The following is a 16,810-nucleotide window of genomic DNA, read 5'->3' as shown; positions in this document are numbered from 1 at the left end:
TATCCAGTTTTTCCAGCAACATTTCTTAAATGACTGTACTTTTCTGTGTGAGTTATTCTGGCATCCTTGATCAAATCAATTATCCCTAAATGTAAGATATTATTTCTGAACTCTTAATTCTGTTCCATTGATATATACATCTTATTCTTATGCTAGTACCACAGTGATTTGGTTACTGTACCTTTGTACTGAGCTTTGAAGGTGGGAAGTATGAACCCTCCAACTTTGTTCTTTTTCAAGAAGATTTTAGTTAGTTTTTTCCTTTGTATATATATTTTTTTCTTTTTTTATGGCCACTCCTGAGACATATGGAATTTCCCAGGCTAGAAGTCAAATTGAAACCGCAGCTGCCAGCCTATGCCACAGCCACAGCAATGTGGGATCCAAGCTGTATCTACAACCTGTACCACAGCTTGCAGCAATACTGGATCCTTAACACACTGAGTCAGGCCAGGGATCAAACCTGCATCCTCACACTATGCTGGGTTCAAAGCCACTGAGCCACAATGGAAAATCTGTTTCTTTGTATTTTCCTATGACTGTTTCCTGTAAGGTTTCCTGATAATTTTTAAGGTTTCCTGTTTCCTGATAATTTTTAAATCAGCTTTTCAAGTCCTGTTCTCCCTTCCTGCCCACCCCTTAAAAAAAGGGGATATTGAAAGTGATCGACTCTATAAATCAATTTGGAATGTGCTGCCACCTTTACAATATTGTCTGCTGATCCATGAACATAGTACGTATTTATTTATATCATCTTTAATTTCTTTCAATAATGTTTTATAGCATTCAGTATATACCTGGCACTTTTTTCATAAATTTATTAGAAATTTTATTATTTCATTATGTTATAATAGTCTCTTTGTAAACTTCATTTGCAAATTGTTCATCGCCAATGTACAAAAAGCTTTTTTATTTTTTCAAAGAACCCAGAGTTGCCATCATGGTGCAGTGAAAACAAATCTGACAAAGAACCATGAGGTTGTGGGTTCGATCCCTGGAGTCGCTCAGTGGACTTAGGATCTGGCATTGCCATGAGCTCTAGTGTAGGTCGTAGATGCGGCTCAGACCCTGCGTTGCTGTGGCTGTGATGTAGGCCAGCAGCTGTAACTCCAAATTGACCCTTAGCCTGGGAACCTCCATATGCTGCAGGTGTGGCCCTAAAAAGCAAAAAAAAAAAAAAAAAAAAAAAAATTAAAAAAATTTTTTCAAAGAACCAACTTTTGCTTTTGTTCATATCCTATATTGTATTTCTATTCTTGGTTTTATTTATTTCTAATATAATATTTATTATTTCCTTCCTTCTCCTTGCTTGGGTTAAGTTTGCTGTTCTTTTATCTTAAGGTGGAAGATGATATTACTAATTTGATCTTTATTAATGCAGACATTTATAGCTATAAATTTCCTTCTATGCACAGCTCTACTTATATCCCATAAGCTTTGGAATATCATGCTGTTTTCATATATTACCAAATATATTCTCTTGTGATTTCTTTTATGACTCATTGATTTTGTAGAAGAGTGTTGTTTAATTTCTACATTTGCTTGTATTTCACAGAGATCTAAATGTTTCATGAAGCATTGAGTGTGCTTTGGGGATGGCACTTTCAACAGAGTTCCAAATTGTCTCTTTATTGTCAGATTTTGGCTACCACATCACTGAGCATGGAGGAGAGAATGGGAATAGCCCCAAGTTAAAATGTCATAGATATGTCATATAGAGGTTCAGCATTTTCTCTCGAATTGATAATATTTTATTTATTTGGGTGTTTTGGTTGGTTACCAGGATTATGAAATGGCTCATACTAGTTGTTTCGTCCATATTTTCATTGTTTTGGAGAGGAAATGAGTTCAGCAAGCTCCTCACTGCCCTTGCGGAAGTCAGTTCCCCATGATAACTTTTAATTTTCACAAAGAATTTTGAGTCATGGTGGTTTTATCCCCAATTTCAAACAAGTGAATTATGATTCAGAAATGAAACAATCTATGTAACATCATGTTCCTTGTTTATAACATAGAATTTAACCCAAATATTTTTCTCCTTTTCCCTAGTACTGTATTTTTTCCACTTTATCACAGCTCATTCACTTTACCACCATTTACTTAAATTTTAGATGCCTTGCCTTGGAAGATATCTCAGAAATAATCAGGTTCTAGTTTCTCTTTTTACAGATAAGGAAGCTTTGGTGCAAAGTGCTGAAACACAGTGCTAGAGATTTTATTGCTAGCCACTCTAATACATGCTCTTTGTACTTGATGCCTACTTACCCCAATTGAATGGTGAGTTAATTAAGAAGTTCATTATGGACCTAGAGGATAATTATTCTCTTCAAACCACTTCTTTATTTTGATTTGAGTCTCAGTACATTTCCACAGGATTCATTTATCTAAAATGGTAATGTTGTGTTGAGCTACATGGGAGATGTAGCTAGTTTTCTATTACCATATGAAAAATTCCCACAGGCTTTGCAACACAAAGCAACATTCATGGGTTATTTCACAGTTTATTAGTCAGACACAGGGGCATGGCATGATTGGTTTATCTTCTCAGACTCTCACTCTGGCCAAACTCAGCATGATGAAAGAATGTATTCTCATTTGTTGCTCGGGCTACTCTTTCAAGCTCAGTCAGGTTGTTGCCAGTTCCTTGCAACTATAGGAATGAGGTCCCTGTTCTCATTTTGGATTTTAGCTAAGAGATGCTCTCAGTTCTTGCTCCAAAGCCATCAGTGAAAATTCTTTCTCCTCCCAAATCCCTCTTACTCTTTAATCTCTTCAGGAAGAACTAAATCCCTTTTAAGGGTGAACCCACCTGATGAGGCCAGGATCACCAAGAATCATGTCCTTTATCAAATCAGTTGATTTGGGACTGTAATTACATCCATAAAATTGTTTCACAGAGGTATGTAGATTATTCTTTGACTGATGACTAGGAGAAAATGAATGTACCCAAGAGGGTGGAATCAGGGGAGTCATCTTAAAATTCTAATGCAATAGATGCGAATTTTGTTTCATTCATAACAATCCCATCTGGCTTTCAGAAAATAGTACTTAGGCCCGTATGCATTCACTGAAGATAGTACACTACCTGATATACACTTTGGAATTCACTATGCCCAGAAGTCATTGCGTTTAAAAAGAAAACTTGAAGTTCAGTCTAGATTTGATATTAGTATATAGAAGAGGATCTGCATGTCAAGGACACCTAGGGGAAATAAAGAAAAAACATATATTAGAATATAATATTAAAATATAATACAAATATAATACATATTATAGTATATTATTTGTCCTGCTTTAATTAAAGTACATGAATAAATTCAGTGAAATTTAAATTTAGTGAAATTTAAATCAAATTTAGTGAAATTTAAACCAATAGTTTTTTGTTGAATAAAGATCAGTAGAGTAAAAAAAAAATCAGCTTCCACCCCAAGAATTTATATTTAGTTACAAATATCCTTCATAAAATTGAAATTAAACTTATCTACAAAATGTGCTTGTAGAAGAAACCAGGTCACAATTATGATTCAAGTCATATTTAGCTCTGGATAATTGACTCTTAAGCATTACCACATAAATTATTATGTTTACTTAAACAGTATAGCACAATAATTAGGCTGGCAACCAGAAGACCATTTTCTTTTCAAAGATGTTAAAATACTTAAATTATTCCTAGGGAAAACTACAAAGTCCTATTACTAAAGACATTTTTCTTTGTCACTGGAAGAAAATAAAATTTGAAGTTCTAAAATTGATGAATAGTATTTTTAGTTGAAAAGTATGTCCCTGACACTTACCACACTTTAATCTTTTTCTTCAGAATTCCAAAAGTCAGTCACAGTTTTCCTTTACTTGTAGCCTTTGTTGTAATTAGGTTATGTCCTCTATGTTGGTAAGTCTTATGACTATGGCACAAGCAAGAATAAATGTCTTAATTTCATATCTTTTTTCCCCACAAGTTATAAATTTCTCTTGCTTCCAAGGAGCTTAAGAGAAGGGAATTGGACAAATAATATTACAGAAGCATGCGTCTGAAATTTATTTTCCCTTTTTTAAGGTTTCTTTTCCTGGTTAGGTATCCATGTGGCCAGAAGTTTTTAAGAGTAAAATGATGTTTCTTAAACAGTATCTGACCATTGGTCAACAAAGATCAGCTGAAGAAGCTGGGGTTCCTCATGAAATTCTGATGAAAATTAACTTCTCATCTTTATTCCTGTGGAAACTGAAGTCAGATGTTGATTGAATGGAGAAATCCTGTTCCATCAATGAGTTAAGTCCATGAACTTATCTAAATGTTTTAACTCTGAAAATGTGTTATTGTATAATGACTCCTCTTGATCTTAATTAGTGAACATTCCACTGCTTCAGAACATTCCAATACTAGTAGTATGTATTCCAACTTGAGGAATTTTTTTCAGAACTCTAGCCACCCTGCCTTTCTAGCAAAGTGTGGTCACTTCTCAGGTGGTTTATAACTGGTCCTGAAGTCCACAGAACTCGAGAGTCTCTGAAGTTGTCCAGAGGCAATCTACAACTCAGTAACATGGAGGATATGTATTATAGATTATAAAATATATACGGCATCATGTTATTAAGATAATTGAATAAACCAGCACATGCATTGAGTATACATTCAGCCTTCCATATATTTGAGTTTCACATTCATGTATTCAAGCAATCCTAGATCAGAACTATTATTTTAGACATCTGCAAATTTCCGTAAAGCAAGACTTGAATGTGCTGCATGTTTACAACTATTTACATAAAATTGACATTGTATTTACAACTATTTACATACCATTTACATTATATTAGGTATTATGAGTAATCTAAAAATGATTATTCTAGTTTACTCATAATACGTAACCTGAGATCTGAGGATGTATCTTGGTTATATGTAAATAATATGCTGTTGTATATAAGGGTCCGTATATTAGGGATCTGAAAATTGTGGTATTCTTGTGGGTTCTAGAAACAATCCCCTACAGATACCAAGGGACTACTGTACCCATCTATGCCCTTTTCTCTTTTATAGCACTTATAGAATAGCTATCGTCTCACAAGCTCTTACCTCCCAGCCAAAGATAGTCCTCTGATGCCTTCTAGGCATCCTTTTTGTTAATGTCCACCAGTGGGAAGTAACAGACCTTATATGAAATCCATCCTATTATTAGGCAACTACTGTTATAAAAACAGTTTCTGTTAAACTGACCTAGAATCCAACTTCATTTAATTTATGGCATGGATCTGCATGGCTCTTTGGAACCATGCATAGTTAATAAAATATGTCAAATATTTGAAAAACTATATTAATTCATTCTCTATTTTATTTCTAAATCCCCAAATCATTGAAATTTGTTCAGGTTTCTTTTAGTAGAATTAGGAAACCTAAATAAAATTGACTAATATTTACTAAGTGTCTACTGTGGTCAAATCTGTGTGCTAGGAAGTAGGGTAAATAAAAAGATAAAGGAATTTATCTTCCATTTCAAGGAATTTATAATTAATTCAGTAAAATATCCTACTCTGGTATTTAAAAAAATATTTTCAAGGACATAAACAATTAGCTGATGACTCAAGCCTGGCGGGGACTATGGTGCCTTTAGATTACATTGAGATTTAATTGCATATATACAGACATTGTATAGTTTAAAGAGCTGCCCTAACTGCATTCTGTTCATGGAGAACGAGGAGTCTTCTTTCCCCAAGGCCAACTTTTCAGCTTTCCTAAAAGATACTGATTCTCTTACCATTGTGAATATCCGATTAAATAGAATTTCTCTTCTGAAGAGTTCAACCACTCTAGATATTAATAGCAACCACCATTGTAATAAAAATACCCACATATACAGAGAGAACCACATAATAATTGTGATTATTTTGGAGAACAATATAAGAAGAGCATCATAGTTCTTATATTTCAGGTAATAAAATTGAAGAATTTTGAGGTTTTATTGTAAGAGCATATCATACTCATGTAAGAGATTACATTCATTGTAGATTCTGTAACTTTGCATTTTAAAATTCTGTGCCAGTTGTCTGTTTCATATCAATATGTGCTTTGCAAAGGCTTAAATTAGTATGTGTAAAACAATAGTCAAATTGAAATTCAATTTACTCTCTTCAGAAAAATCAGTTACTCAGTTTAGTCATTCTATCAATTAATTAATTTGTTCCATGCTAAGCACTGTACTAATAATACAAAAATGAAAGAGATACACCAAGTTCACTGTTTCATAAGGGAATCAGGAATCATGGGAAATAACCATATCAAAAAGTATGTTGATCAGGACAGTTACAGCTATACCAGTGTCTCAAAGGAGAGATTAATAAGTCTTGACTGGGCTGGCTAGGGAACGTGTCCCAGAGAAAGAAGCACAAAAAATGCAAGATATAAGCGGAGTTTGGCAGGGAGGAAGGATGCTGAGTCATGTGTGGGCAGCAACTGTGAATATCATTTCATTGCTGTCTTCCCAGGACCTAGCACCATTTTTCTGCAGAGAGTAAATTTCAGTAAAAATATTCAGTGAAAATACGATTTCCAGGCAATGAAAATGGCAAATGCAAAGACATGGGAGTGTGAAACAGTTTGACAGAATCTTGAAACTGACATTAGCCAAGAATGTCTAAAATATAGAGACAGTGCTAAGGAGGGAGGCAGGAACTCACATATGGGGAATTTTGCATGTGATATAGGATTTTCTAACAAATATTTTCACCATATGGTTACTTTTTCAGGCATTTCAACTTTATTATTTGAACATGTAATGCATTGCAAAAATTTTAGAAACATATCTCTGCTTTTCCAAGAAAGAAAGAATGAGAGAAAGGAAGGGAGGGCAGGAGGGAGAACATCAAACAAATTGCACTTGTGATGAAGATTGGCCTAGAAATTGGAAGATGAGATTGAAACCAAGAACTGGTTTGTGGAAATTTTCGCTTGTCTAGAATTTCAAATAATTTTGCCAAAACACCCATATATACATGGATCCTAGGCACAAGCAAAACAAAACACAGCAAAACAAAAACCAGTGTTCTTACCAAGAAGCTGCAGTTTGAGGGGCAATATCCTAGTTCTTCTTCCTACCTTGGGCAGATTTGCCACCCCCAAAACCTGCTATATATTAAAATTAAGAATCTGACATTGTGGAAAAACAGGGCCCAATAAACAAGTATGTATGTATGTATTCCTTTTCTTTCTTATATTCATAGTACCAAAATAATAATCATGCTTCTTTTCAAAGCTTTTGCATGTCGATGATAAAATTCTCAAAGTAAAACCAGAGCTTTAAGTCTTATTCCATTGTAACAATTTAGTTTATCTACAACTGGGAGGAGAATTATTTTAAAAGGGAGAACAACAATAAAACCTTCACAATAGACTTTTAAAGAATTATCATTACTTAGACTGAGAAAGAAGTACCAAATTTTTGCTCCCAAATCAAAGATATATAAATAACACAATAGACTTTTTTTTAACCACAGAAAACTTTCATTGCTTTTTTGTCTGAATCAAAAGAAATTTAACATTAGAATGCTACCTGTGAAGATTCTTTTGTCTATGCTATGCTGTAAGGTTTAAATAGAAAAACAAATATACTCTCATTAACATTCTTCTGTAGAATATCAAAATTAACAACTTAAATCATCTACAACCCAATTTTCGTTAGAATCTTGGAGATTCCTTCAGAATTAAGTGCTTACAGAGGCAAATTAATGAGGAGGAGTCTCTAATGTGCCATTTCGTGATACTGTAAACACCTAACTCCATAAGTATTTTATAAATTGTGTTGGTTATTTGCTTTGCCAAAGAATTCTTCCCTTTATAGGAAATTCACCAGAGAATTTCTTTAATTAGCTAGCTCCCTAAGTGCATGTAAAATAGGGAGAGAAGCAGTCTCTAAGCTTCATAGCTCCTTTTAGAAGATTATCCTGTTTCTGTTTTTAACTTTTTGGATTAAGTATTATCTTTATGCAGATCTCCTGCCTGATCCATTACATAACCCAAGTGCACTAAGATTCTCTGAATATCCTGCTAGGCTCAGAGTAAGGTCAGGGAGTCCACAGAGATACATGATGCCTGTACCTGCAGTCACAGAACAAACAAATAACACTGCCATCCCTCGCTTTCAGGCAGCCTCACCCAGTTCTGTCACCACAGTAATGCAGATTGAGTCATTCCAAGGGCTCATTTTGCTCCTTTCCTGTTGGAAGGGGAAGAAGTCATTAACTTGTAGAGGAGAAATCTTTGAGTTTAAGGGTAGACATCACAAAGTGGTGAGGTATGGGGGGCTTTCTAGAGAGAAGATATGATGGGGAAAAAAAAAAAAAAAAAAGTCAGGATCCTTGTGAATTACAGGGTGTATTCCGACCAAGTGGTTTAACTGGAGTAAGGGGCAGAAGTGATCTGGAAGTGAGACAATGGGGTGAGAAAAGAAAGGTCAACTCATGATAGGATAGCTTGAGTCTGATGATAAAGAAACTTTAATGTAATGCTAAAGATATTGTGTTTTGTTGTATAGGTAGCAGGGACTATTAAAACATTTTCAATAACTGAGTATTATGATTAAAGCATGGTTTTCCCCACCAAAACTTGAATCTTGTAGCAGAGTATAGGATGTAATTGAGGATGGGGAGAAGCAAAGCCAGAGAGGCCAGACGGTAAGTTTCATAAAGGCCCATCTAAAAGAGAATACAGATTTGAACTGTGGTATCATTATTAAAAAGGAGAGAGAAGCAACAGATTGAAACATTGTATGAAAAGGAGAATAGAAGAATTTGCAGACCAACTGAATAGGGACTGTGGATGAGAGGGCAGAGACACACATAGTCCTCTAGTTTTTGACTATTTTTTGACTATTTTTAAAAATCTAAAACAATTCATTACGTACAATGGTTAAATTGCTTGTTTTGACCATAATGTTGAGATTTCTCTTCCCACCAGGAAATACTGTATTACAGAGTCAAACACTTGGTTTTATTAATTTAATTGAGTTTTAGAGTTGGAGAAGTCTTCTTGATCAGGGTAGAATTTCTGTTTTCCATCATGTTGCCTGTTCTATTTATTACTCTAAGAGAATGTTAATAAGACTGTTTGCTATGAAAGAATTACTCAGCGTTGGGGGACAGATAAGAAACATTTCTTCCTGGGACTCAGCCCCAGAGACTCTGATTTAATTTTGTTATTATTTTCTATTGGACTAATTGGCAGAAGCTGTGGAACTAAAGGTTTTAGTCTTTATTTTGTAGAAATCTTTACTATTGTCAAGTTGTTCTCCAGAAAATCTCTATTCTGTTACATTCTCAGTAGATCACAAGGACGCTCAGACTCTTATCAACAGTAGATATTATCATCTTTATAAAAACCTTACCAAGTTGATAGCAGACAGATATTGCTTTAGTAGTTTGCAGTTGTTTGGAAACTAGATAGGGTTGACTACAGTTTGTAATATTATCCATTTGCAGTTCTTTTTCTTTGAATCTCTTCACTTCAAACCTGAACCTTTATGCATTGATGTCATCAGATATTAGTATGAACTTACAAAATTCTCCCTCTTGAGCAGATTTAGGATTTATGGCGGTATATGCTATTGATGTACCAGGACAGCGATTGTCCCATTTGTTCTAATTGAATCATAACATGGCAATCTTATATCATCTCTTAGCTAAATTTTATTTTTTTATTTATTTTATTTATTTTTTTATTTTTTTTGTCTTTTTGCTATTTCTTTGGGCCACTCCCGCGGCATATGGAGGTTCCCAGGCTAGGGGTCGAATCAGAGCTGTAGCCACTGGCCTATGCCAGAGCCACAGCAATGAGGGATCCCAGCCGCGTCTGTGACCTACACCACAGCTCACGGCAACACCGGATCGTTAACCCACTGAGCAAGGGCAGGGACCGAACCCGCAACCTCATGGTTCCTAGTCAGATTTGTTAAGCACTGCGCCACGACGGGAACTCCATCTTAGCTAAATTTTAAACATTACAAGGCATGTGCTAAGAATTGAACTCATGTCTTGACCACAGCCACCTTCTTAACCCTGCCCTCAACTTAAATAGTTAACAATATGTTTTATTTTGCTGAACTCAGAAAGTACTAGTCATAGATTTAAATATTTCAGATGAAAGTTCTGGAGAAATTTTGTGCTGCATAGAGAAATTGAATTGTCAGTAACTACATTATAGCCTTGTTTGTTATCACTGGAAAATGTCTTGCAAAATTCAGGTAGACCCTTAGTGAAAAGTTGGGTCTGTTCCTTTTGTGGCCCTAATCTCAAATCACCAACAATATGAGTCATGAGAAATGAAAGCCTTAGAATTCTATCAAGTGAATTATATGCTGGCAAAGCTATCGCAAGGCTGCCTTTGGAATTTGGCATTACTGTTATGTTACTAGGCATGTTCTGTTTTCAAGCTCATGAAAACCAAAAGGGGAATATTTCTGGGAAAATTTCCTAAAGCTCCTGCCTCTGTGGGTCTTTGCAATAATACAACCACAGTCTGACCATATGTTTCCTTTCAGTATTTTTGATAAGATTTCAGAGTAAGCTTCAGTTAATCAGTATTGATAAAAGGCACTAGGTAGCTGGCAGAGGTGCTTGGAGTTGAGAGGCCAGGAGTTGACCATCCAGTCAAGGCTGGTTTTAAATTGAACCCCATGGCTGTAATTTATCATCCAACCTGGACACTGTGAAGAGTAAAATGGGGTACCAAATGTAAACCAGGATGGGACCAATTGTAGAGAGAGCACTAAACGGGGGAAATAAGAATGGAAACTCCTAGGAAATTACCTTGAAGCTGGATACTGGAGGAAGAGTTAACCAAATAAAGTGAAAGTCAGGATTTCCCAGGAAGGGCCACACTATAGGCCTGCTCAGAACTGGGTGCCCTTGCCACCTATCTGTGTGAATAGTGGCCATAGACATTTGATGCCTGGGGAAAGGGAGACTGGAGAAGGCCATGCTCTGAAGGGTTTATGTGCCCAGCCAGGAGTCTGATGTCAGTTGACCTACTCTCTCCATACCATTTGTGAAAAAAATAATAAATAGAAGCAAACAAAATTCCTGTTGATGTTCTTGAGAAAATCCCCAAAAATATTTAATCAGAAGAACCACTTAATCCTTCTCCTTTTTTCTGAGTAACATAGAAATATATATAGGTGTGTGTATATATATATGTATTTAAAAATACTGTACATTTGTTATAATCATGAGATTTAGAAAGACTGTTGACAACTAGTGAAAACAGCTGGTTTCCTATGATGATGAGAACAAAATACAAAATTAGAGGTTATAAACTTGAATATATTCATTTTAAGAATGACTTAGTTGTACTTGCTAATTTATTCTTAGTATATATTGTTAAACAAACATGTACATTTTTATGTTTTCTCACTGCTTTAAATTCTTTATGGAACAAGGTAGGTTCTAATAAGCTAGAAGTTATATATTTAATTCCTATGTATTAACTTATTTTATGTAATGCCAATTAACATCCTCTTTTGTGAATTTTGAATGAAGTGGTATGGTGAATCATTTTTCCCATAATTTTTAAAACACCTACTCTTTGCATCAATGTATACAAGATGAAAGTTTTTGTGCCTAAGAATTACTAAATAGTGAAGGAGATGAGGTAAACACAAAAAGGCAAAATAACGATTATATATTTCAATTCCACTTTGTAACTGTACTAAAAGAGATACAGGTTCAGACAGCATACATACAATTGTTAGAGGAATAACATGAAAATTGGGATTGTTACAAAATGGATGATTATGGAGCGTATAACATTTATCCTTTAATATGGGTCTTGAAAGATGCTTGAAAGTTGGGTATAATTTGTGTCAGCAAGGAGGAAGGAAGGCTTAGGACAAGATGTGACCATGGAAAGGCATTGGATATTGTGAATAAATTGGTCTTTTTATTCACCCAGAGAAAGAATGGAAAAAGTAAAATTTCAAAGGCTATTGAAACAAACTTGTTTATTTTGTTCCCTTCCTCTCTCCTTTCCTAAACATTTCATTATATGGTACCCGTGTAACACTAGTTTCCCAGTATTGTCATGCTAGAGCTTGTCAAAGATTGATGATGAGCTACTTTGATTCAGTTCTTAAAAGGACAAAGCAAACCACTTTAGTGACTGACTTTTTTTTAACCTGCTTTGTGTATTGTTTGATGAGCCTGCATAATTTATCAAGACACTTCAGAATCTCCACGTCACCTGCTCCTCAGATCAGAAGGTGATTGTGGCTTTGGGTAGATATTAATCAGCCACAGCACTGCCTGGTCAGAAAGAGCAAGTGTCCTAGCCTTTTACCTCATGAGACCTTGTGTGTCCATCCAGTAGGTCCCAAGGGAACTGCATTTGGTGGACTGGAGTGGCCGGCGTGCTTCAGGTGAGATGCGAAGGACAAGGTTTGACCTGTGTTTAGAAGCCTCTCTTTTTCATTAAGCGCCTAATTGTTATTCACCTGAGCACTTTTATTGTTACTTCCTCTTACCAGTCTCTGAAAGTTCTATACAATAAAGAGAAAATAAGATAGGCAGAAGTTAGAAGTTCTTGAGCAAAACCATTGAAACTGCAAATAGCACAAACTTACATATGCATGCTTTCATTTAACTTACTTTGAACATGAATGCTGACTTAGTCATGAACAATCAGGTTATTATTAGAAGACCCATTCTGTGACTCTCAGAGGGCAGAGTTGGATTTTTGATGATGAATGTGGCTGCTGACAGGAGCAGTGCATACCATGTCTTCTATTATCAAGTTTCCATTCTGGTTCCCATTGTCAGGAAAGCAAAAGCCCCACAAAAATATTAACCTATGTTTTTAGGAGCTAATACCTCAGTTAGAGTTCAGAGAAGATCTGGGAACAATACCCCGGGAATCCAGAAGAGAAATTGATAGATAGAGAGAAATGGTATTACTCCATGAAACACTAGAGGTGGGAGGTGAGCCAAAGACAAATTTTTGTGTTTTACAGTTTTTCCTAAATTTGGTCCTGTTCCAACATAATTACACAAGGCTATAGTTGCCAAAAACTAAATATGAATAAAAATGGAAAAGACAAGATGTTTGTAGGGAAGATTATCAACACCTAGTGATAAGAAAAAAGTCAATAAAATGTTTAAGTGATATGAAAAATAATTCTAGAAATGTTTTCAGGCAATTGTTGAGGAGGTGTTTCCTCAGGATTATGTGTATCCAATGGTAACTTTTATTGAATAAAGTTTTTATTCTGATAAATGTTTACTCAATTATTTAAAAAATCAATAGCTTCTCTTATTTTCCTAATATTTAGAAAAATCAGAATCTCCTGTAGGTATATATCAATTGGAGATATTTTTGAATATTTTATATCCTATCAACTATTTCCAAGATGTCAAGACTTTGTAAGATATTTTTTACTTTATGCAGTGTTTCTATGTTCCAAATGATTCTTGGACCTGAAGGATAATGTTATACTGTACATGCTCCAAATATATAGAGGTATTATTTTGTACCACTTTGAGAAATACTGCACTTGAATGTTTGTGCTTTTATTTCCCAATAGGATTTTGCCAGAGAAGTTTTAACGTATGGTGTCTTTTAAAAATGTGATCGTAGATGTTTAGGGATCAACAATACTCTTAAATGAAAACACTAAGACAAAGGAACCTTTAACCTGAGGGAACAAATATATTGCCGAAGCGTATTGAGAAGAAATATCAAAAATGGGCCTAATGAACTTTCCTATGTCAAAGGTTTTACTTCTGCTTATTTTCAAGGATCCCACCACTAGTTTCATTTTCCTTTAATAAAACTTGTTATCCTGTGCATAATCTGGCTTTTTTCTTGGGGGGGAAAGAAAAGTCACAAAATTAGAGAAGATGGGTACAATTTCCTTTTTCAACCAACTTAAGAGTCCCAAGAAAGTGTTTCCTCAACTGCCCAGAAGTGTTCAGCAATAGACTAAGACAGTCATGGCACAGAGGAGATACAAGTGAAAAATGCCATTCTGCGTGTGGATGACTTCAAAGGTGCAAAAAGTATTAAAGTATATTTCCTGTGTAAAATATTATGACCATCTCTTTAGTAAGTAAAGATTTAGATAAGCTATTGATACTTGTTTGATTAAAGTGCTCTTATATTTTAAGAAGCCAAAGTTAAATATTAATATGTTAATTTCTTCTCCCACATAGATGTGATTGTGTCACCATCTTGCATACATTCTTCATAAGCTTTCCTCTACTTTTAGGACAAAGGTCAGACTCTGTGGCAGTTGCGTTTTACACACCAGCCATTATCAAATTTTTATCTCTTAGTTGAAGTTATCTCAGGCATCTTCATGTCTTGTATATGATATTCTTTTCCTTGTATTTATCAGCCCCACTAACTCTCACCCTTCAAAACTCAGCATATTTGATTTAAATTCCAGAAGATTTCTCTGAAATATATCTTTTGCACTGCCAGAACTCCACCAACTCCATAGTCAAACTGACCATTCGTTTTGTTTCTCACAATTCTGTCTTATGTATAATACAGTATATTAGTTATTTATTTGCATGAGACTCTCTCCTTTAAAAGACTGTTTAGAACCAAAACCATGTCATTTTTCTTATTGTAACCTCACAACCCAGTACAGTGCCTGCATATTTTAGCTGCCCTTACTAAATGTATATTTGAATGAAAACTTTACATGAATACATGAAATTTAACAGTAGGGAAATACAGAATTATTTGATATAAAGCAAACACCAGATATATAATCATCCAAAGGTGTTGCAAACAAATATAGTTTAGCCTATATGCAGAAGAGAGCAGATAGGTATATGAATTTGCAAAATCCAAAATAGGACTGTTTAATAGAACATACTCTTCTCAATGCCTGTATGAAAAAAAAAAGATAAAAAACTTAAATTTTCTCTGTTAAGGTGATTTTTAAAATGATAAAGGAAAAAGAGACACTTTGTTTTTTAAAGTGCCTACTCTAAAAATATTTCTATTAAATTTATGGTCACCAAAGGGGAAAGGTGGCAGGAAGGGATAAATTAGGAGTTTTTGATTAACATATACACACTACTATATATAAAATAGATAATCAACAAGGATTTACTGTGTAGCGTAGAATGGTCCTCAATATTGAATATCTACTCAATATTCTGTAATAACCTATGTGGGAAAAGAATCTGAAAAAGAATATATGTATGTATATATATGTAACTGAATCACTTTGTTGTACACTTGAAACTAACACAACATTGTAGATCAACTATACTCCTATATAAAATAAAAATAAATTAAAAAAAAGACAAGAACACCTTAAATTTCTATCCTAGATAGTACCAGGAACTATATAATTTCCAATTTCAAGCTTGTTTTATTTCCTCCTAACAATTTTATTGATGCATAATTGCATATATTTAAAATGTAAGAATTGATAAGTTCAACGTAAGTATACATCCATGAAATAATCACCACTTTCAGAATAGTGCACCTCATATGTGACCTACAAAGATTCTTGGTGCCCTGCCTCTCTACCACTTATGTGTTAGGCAATCACTAATCTCCTTCCTTTCATGATAGATTAGTTGGCATTTTCTAGAATTTTATGTAATAGGTATCAGATAATATGTACTACCATTTGGCTTATTTTAGCTAGCATAACATTTTTGAGATTAATCCATGTTGTAGTGTTTATGACTAGTTTCTGTTCAGTGATGAGTACTGTTCCATTGTGTGGAGACACTACAGCTTGCTTATCCATTCGCCTGTTGTTTCCAGGTTTTTACTAATACAAATAGAGCTGCTCTGAAAATAAGTGTAAAGGCATTTTCATTGACATATACTTTTCTTTTCTATTGATAAATATCTAGGAGTAGAATGGCTGGCTCCTATGGTTAGATGCATATTTAATTTTTAAGAAGCTGACAAACTTTTTAAATTGGACTTACCAGATTATATACCTATATGGAATGAGAGGTTCAGCAACTCAGCGTATTCAGCACTGACTGTCATGATCAGTCTTTTTAATGTAGACATTCTTGTATATGTGTAGTGATATCTAGTCGAGTTTTTCAATTGCATTTCTTTAATAATCAGTGATGTTAAGCATCTTTCTTTGTGCTTATTTGCCATTTGTATACCTTCCTTCGTGAGCTGTCTATTCAAATATCTTACCAATTTTTTTTCTTTTTTCTTTTAATGATTTTTTTCCATTATAGCTGAATTATGGTATTCTGTGAATTTTCCACTGTACAGCAAGGTGACCTAGGGGAATACGTACACATTCCTGTTTCTTACATTATCAGGCTCCATCATAAGTGACTAGATAGAGTTCCTGGTGCTATACAGCAGAATCTCATTGCTTATGCATTCCAAAGGCAGTAGTTTGCATCTCTTAATCCCAAATTCCCAATTCATACCACTCCCTCCCCCTCCCCCTTGGAAACCACAAGTCTGCTCTCCAAGTCCATGATTTCCTTTTCTGTGGAAAGGTTCATTTATGCCATATATTAGATTCAGGTATAAGTGATATTATATGGTATTTGTCTTTCTCTTTCTGACTTACTTCACTCAGCATGAGAGTCTCTAGTTCCATCCATGTTGCTGCAAATGGCATTATTTCATTCTTTTTTATGACTGAGTAGTATTCCACTGTATGTATATGTGTGTGTATATATATATATATATATATATATATATATATATATATATATACCACATCTTCCTAATCCAATCATCTGTTGATGGACATTTAGGTTGTTTCCATATCTTAGCTACTGTGAATAGTGCTGCAGTGAACATATGGGTGCATGTATCTTATTCAAG

General features: G+C 34.6%; 1 protein-coding gene and 1 non-coding gene across 8 annotated transcripts in view; both read left to right on the top strand.

Annotated features, from left to right (window-relative positions):
* Nucleotides 1–16,810, top strand: part of SGCZ (sarcoglycan zeta) — a 1,018,982-nt gene that overhangs the window by 339,704 nt on the left and 662,468 nt on the right.
* On the top strand, nucleotides 12,217–12,298 carry MIR383 (microRNA mir-383). Its single transcript, NR_049181.1, has one exon. It is a non-coding gene; the product is annotated as a microRNA mir-383 (primary transcript).

Source organism: Sus scrofa, chromosome 17 (assembly GCF_054392235.1).
Source record: "Sus scrofa isolate SSC_HxYL_T2T_F1_AM1 chromosome 17, Sscrofa_HxYL_maternal_Yorkshire_Landrace_v2.0, whole genome shotgun sequence".
NCBI lineage: Eukaryota > Metazoa > Chordata > Mammalia > Artiodactyla > Suidae > Sus > Sus scrofa.
This window is presented reverse-complemented; position numbering and strand designations above follow the sequence as displayed.